The following is a 6,421-nucleotide window of genomic DNA, read 5'->3' on the forward strand; positions in this document are numbered from 1 at the left end:
TTGTTTATTTCGCCATAGCTCTTTAAAACGTCAGGTGACCCTATGTTTTTATTGCATATTACAAAAGCATATAAATTGGACATGACGTTTCAAGTATCATTATTTCCATAATTACATTATGACGTCATCATATCGTCATCTGAAATCAAAAAAGTGGAATTAATTTTTTTGAGGTACTGTTTCTGACATTCATTTGCTCGTATCTCTGTTGTTTAAGCTCAATATTATCCCAAATTCAGATATGTTGTACTTTGAACATTTGCCTTTCAAGTCCATGTCATGGTTTTGAAATTTGATGACGTCATCATGCTTTAAATTGTGTTTAAAGGTAAAGACGCAAAATCGGACAAGTTTACGTGTTATGTCTATGGGAGGTGATTTTTTTAGAAACCATGCATTGACTTGACAACGTTTAAGCACCTTTATCTCAGCTGATTTTGCTTCATTTCCTCTGAAACTTATTTATGTTGTAGCTGTGACAATAAGCTGCAGTAATCATGCATTTTATTCTTTGAAATCTCCTCATGAGGTTGACAATTTTGCAATTTAAAACTGAAAATGAGAATGGAATGCGGACCAAACGATTCCTGATTCATCTTTCACGTACATAAGCTTACGTTCCTCTAATTTTCTCGTCGAGACGTATGGTCGAGTGGTTAGAGGCGTCGTCTTAGAAACGTGAGGTTGCACACGTACGGGTTCGATCCTCACAAGAGCACGAAAGAAAATAATATATTTTTTTTACTTTTTTTCTTCAATAGAGTACTACACCTTCGTCCATGTAGAAATCACGTTTGCATGTAAACACACCTATACGCACACACTCACACAGTATACCTTTGTTTTGCGTTGGAGACTGCATTACTTCGACTACTGCAAAATTATAGTTTTGCAGGTTGGGCTTTTCAAACTGATATAGTATACTGTCACAACATGAAATTTGTTCATATTAATTCAGTAACACAATGTAGTCGTGGTTACTTTGTGCTGATTTATACATGTAACAAGCTATACATTGTAAAAAAGGTATTCAGTCTTCTGTATTGATGATTATTTGTCAATTAGTGGTTTTTGTGGAGTTTCAGATAGTGATAAAAAGTATGGATGATAAGTGCAGCGATAATTCCTATAGTTAGTTCAAAGCTGTGTTACAGATGTTTGATACATACATTTAGCATTGTGTGTGTGTATATACGTGTGTATACAGGTTGGCCATATGACACATGCTAGACAATTACTCTTAATTGATTAGCAAACGTGATCAGCTATGGAACTGAATATGGTACTAATGTATGATGTTAATGATTCTGATTAAACTGTGACGAGTTTAAAGGGATAGCGTAACTGTGTGTAAAAATAAGGCAATTATAAGGATATTTTAGGGCAATTTGATAACCATGCCTATAATAATTTCATACAGGTACTAATGCCTGCCTCATATTCAAATGATAGATCGTCATGTCAATAGCAAACTGACAACGTACGATGAATGTGTTATATATTGAACAACTGTCTTTCAAGTCCATAACGTTCCCCATATTTTCCCGTCGAGACGTGTCGCCGAGTGGTTAAAGGCGACGTCTCAGAGACGTGAGGTTGCGGGTTCGAACCCCACAAGATCACGAAACAAAATAATTAGCTACTTTACTGTTTTTTTTTCTTCAATTTTGTATTACATATTCGTCCATGTAGAAATCACGTTCGTATATAAACGCACCTATACACACACACAGACACACACACACGCCATATCCCTCTTTTTTGTGTGTTGGAGACCACATTGCTTCGACTGCAGCAACATTTTGCAGGTTGACTTTGTCAAACCGATCATAGTATGTAATGACGACGACTGAGGTGTTGTACTTTGAACAATTTTCTTTCAAGACCATGTCATTGTTTTGTAATTTGATGACGTCATTACACTGAAAATTGTGATTAAAGGCAAGGTATCAAAACCAGCCGATTATAGGTTTTATGTCTGCGGGACGTATTTTTCCCAAGTTGCCAGAAATGGTATAGCGACCTCAGTCGTTACAAGGCCGCTTTTCCGTCTAGCAATGCAATAGATGTTCACACGGCCGCGTTAGTTGAGTGGGCATTGACTTTCCCCCCGTTATATCTATACATTGTTGTTGTTTTTCTGTCTTACCATTTCCGTGGATGACCCGTGGCCGAGTGGTTACAGAAACGGTTTCGCATGCACGCTCAATATAACTTCAAGGTGCCTATATCACATTCTTTTCTTTGTCGATCACAGATGACTGTCATCTGATGACCACAAGCGTATCACCTAACTCGTCCTCAATGTGACGAGTTTTCATGTCTCGTTTTTTTTTTTTTTGCCAGCTAATTAAGAATGAATAAAATCAAACAACTTATACCGACTATGAGCGAATGGGTAGATGACTGACATATGGCTGTAGCCAAAACTTGAATTTCAAGGTCAATATCGGTACGATCAGTGAATGTTTGTAGACTCTATTTCTTTTGCGATGACTTGGGTACTCGCGTGTAAGCCCTGTATATTCACATTTGTGTAAGACTTGCAATAGAATAAAAACCGCTTGGGAGAATTATTGCTAGGCGCAAGCAGACGTCTTGCTAATAAGCCTAGGCTGTTGACAAGTTAACTGATATAATTAAATACAAATAATGAAAAAGAATCTTGAGCTAGATATGGCGCAATAAATTGCAAGCTATCAGTTAACTTAACCTTTTTAGGGCAGTCTTTTGCCTTTACTCGGGAGTGTCGGGCCAGCAGGGGAGAATCTGTCTAACGTTAGATCTTGTCTAGAAATCTAGGCAAGAGTCCAGACTAGATCTAGACATATTGACTTCTAGAACCCTATACATCCTATATCATTTTCGGTTGCCAATAACTTCAGGCAAGCCTAAGTGAGTAAACCAAACGGAATATAAATCTAACGTTAGGCGATTCTAGGCCGTATATGCCTAAACTTAAGTTACGACTACGTCGCCTGATGTCTACAACCAAAACTTCTACTGTTTTACGTCTAAATAACCTTGCATAACATCACGCAAACGCCTTATATTGTAATCTACAAAAGTGATTTTTAAATCCTACTTTCTTAGTATGATTATGAAACGGATGTTTGCCACCATCCATGGTTTAATAATTATTCCTAAGTATCACTTTATCAAAAGTCAAATTCAGAGTTCCAGGCCAAAATTGAATAGGCCTATGGTCAATTCAGTGCTGAACATTGAAGAAGTGAAAACAATATAAGAATTCAACGCATCTTGAAACATTTATTTAGCTGTAGTGTAGGCTGTAAAATGTTTGTCGTAATAATAAAGTCTAGCCAGGAAGTGTATTCTAACTTTGTAGGACACCAAGGATAAAAAAAGGAAAAAAATCAATGAATTATCAAATTCTTTGATCTAAACTTGTCTTCTAAGATGAACAACATATTTTACTAATATGCAGTGATAACCTAATTAAATAGAGAATCTAGTAGACATAGCTTGTTTCAAAATCTGTGCATTTTTATACCGTTGTATTTCACTTAATTGTTTTTAATTTTGCCTTAATTTAGCATGCGTGAGCGGTGTCTGAATTTCACACACTGCCGTGCAGCTTCCATTTCCATTTTTTCTGTTATTTGTGCACCCAACAACTGCACAATGTGTTTTTTTTTAATCCTTCCTTTGAAGCTTTCAAAGTAGATCAATATGTCTGAATTACTCAATTTGTCCAAAAGAAAGGCATTAAAAGCCGCTGAATGACTTTTCCACACAGTGAGTAAACAATCACAATATTAGCGCGGCGCCAGCGGGCGCCGGCCGCGGCGCAGCGGCCGCGCCCGGCTAACTATGCGCGATGGGTACGCTAGGCTGCTGAGCTGCAATGCAACTCGCTGGGTAGCTAGCTCGCTGGAAGCCCCCTTTGGCCCCCAGTTATGGCGACCGTTATAGCGCCGCTAGCGGCGGTAGGTGAATAGGTCATCGAAATTGAATCGGTCTATAGTCCCGTCAGCAGCCAGTCAAATTCCGGATTTATGTTATCTTTTGTGACGTCGCTGCAGTCAATATGGCAATTTTGAGCCTTATTTAATTATTCACGTGATTACATTGTGATCAATCACAAATTAGTATTATGTACAGCATATATACATATTAATATATATATATCATGTATCATATATGTGTATGATATATATATATATATATATATATATATATATATATATGTATAATATAATATATATATTATATATATATCCTATAATATGCAATTATGTATACACGTATATTATGATGATGTAGATATAGCGAGAGAAAGACATATGTAGACAAAAAGGAGGAGAATACAGGAAGAATTAAGTGAAAAAAAAACCATGGTAGGTCCTATACCACAACAATAGGAGAACCAATGAAAAATCGAAATTAAGAAGTGTATCAATCTTGTCATTACTAAGTTTATTCAAGAATAGGAATCCATGATGATGCCAGCTTGCGATTCAAGGTTAGAAAGATTAAGAAATAGTAGCCCCGTGCACCCGCATTATAAAAAGTGTGCAACTCGTACTCCACACTGCCAAGCTGTGAATATGTTCGGGAGGCGAAATGCAATGAAATGTATTCATAATATGCTAAATAGTACATCTAATACAAACTACTGCCCCCATTTACTGCACATTACTACTCTGAATTTTGTACTGAAAAAAAAAGCTTAAAAATAGTAATTGTATACCAAGGCACACACGTGATATTATTATATCCTTTTATGAACCGTTCCATGCAAAAACCGATTAAGAAAGCTCATAAGAAGAGAAAAAATGCACACCATACACCAATGAATAGGACAAATTCTGTGATAGTGATTATTTAAACTTTCAATAACATTAATCTTAACAAAAATTCATTAAGGCACGTATACTTATCGCTTAGTTATTAAAAAGAGATTCGCACACCATTTTTCTGCCCAACGTCTGCGCACAAGAAATTGCTATTGGAATCTTCAAAATCCTGCGACTACCTTCGGTGTCATTGCAAAAAGCGTTACTTCATACATTACTCCCATGAAATCCTCTCGATATTTAAAGGAAGACTACATATATTCTTGTTACAGATTCAAAGCATCGGTTCTTGTCAACGATAGTGTTTAATAGATATTGCCCTCAAAACGCCATTACGACGAATTTGACTGGAAGCAATTCAAACACGTCCATCACAAATCGCGTCACGCAATAAAATGTTATATTGCGTACACTGTGAGCCAATCCACGGGCAGTATCACTTAGTCTTTTTACAGTCTCTTGTTTGTAGTTAGCGATTTAGTCCTCAGCAGTTGTGCTTAGCAGGAACCTCGTCAGATTTCATTCTCGGTCACGAACCTTGGGCAAAGCCAGAGTTCACTGGATAGCCTAATTTTGCTGGTATAGTTGCATTGAATCCAGGCTACTTTGAAGCTCCTATCTGTCCTGTAATACTTCTTTTCGAAACATGCACCAAACTATATACATATAACTCAAGAAGATTATCATTTTTTGTTGTTGCTCTTTCTCCCTTGTTATCTGGATTACATTGACTTATCCACAAATTTCATCATTAACCAAAACACCGTAGGTGATGTTGCTACTTGCAATGTATGGTTATCACGGGCGACAGAGTTTGCGGTGAGAGATAATGAACATAGGTATACAAATTATGTGAGGCAACGCTGAACAAAACATGCAGCAAATAGCAGTCTTTAAGTGAGGCTAGCCCTAAGCTTATGCATTGTGCGCAGAATGTACTAACATGGGATGGCTACGTACGGTGAAACCTACAACTATCCGAGCTGTAAATGATACATCATGTACATGAAGTAGATTTTGAGTGGTGAAAGTATACAATTCATAATATTTACATAGTCACTTGTAGTAAATCACTTCATAAACTACGAGACCATTATCACTTCTCATTCATATGCTTTAGTACGCATGCGTCAACATGGTACCAAATGGACCAATCTGTCCCTCCATAACGCATTACTATACGGCCATAACAAAATGGACCTTATAGTACTAGTACTTGTATACTTGCCGACCATATTCTTTTCGTCGGGAGAGCGATATATGCATGAGTTGTTTTCTTATCACGCACGGCGTTTAGCATTACATAGCACCAATCCAAATAAACCTTCAAAAGGTTGATCACAGAATAAATAAAACAGTTTCAAGCTTCAAATTTAAGTTATTTTTTCTCCATCTCAATATGATCAATTACATAAATTATACGCAGAGAAAGTAACGACATGTCAACACAAGTAATCAATAGAAGGGGGTAATAGGCTTGAATTATACTATTGAGGGGGTTGCAGAAATAGGCATTCTGTTGATCAATAAATGTGAGGATGGAGATGGGACGACACATTAAAATTACCAGAATACTACAAAAACACAAAAGTTATGAATTA

This window comes from Diadema antillarum, unplaced genomic scaffold (assembly GCF_040938485.1).
Source record: "Diadema antillarum isolate AM-2024a unplaced genomic scaffold, OU_Dant_1.0 seq00001397_RagTag, whole genome shotgun sequence".
NCBI lineage: Eukaryota > Metazoa > Echinodermata > Echinoidea > Diadematoida > Diadematidae > Diadema > Diadema antillarum.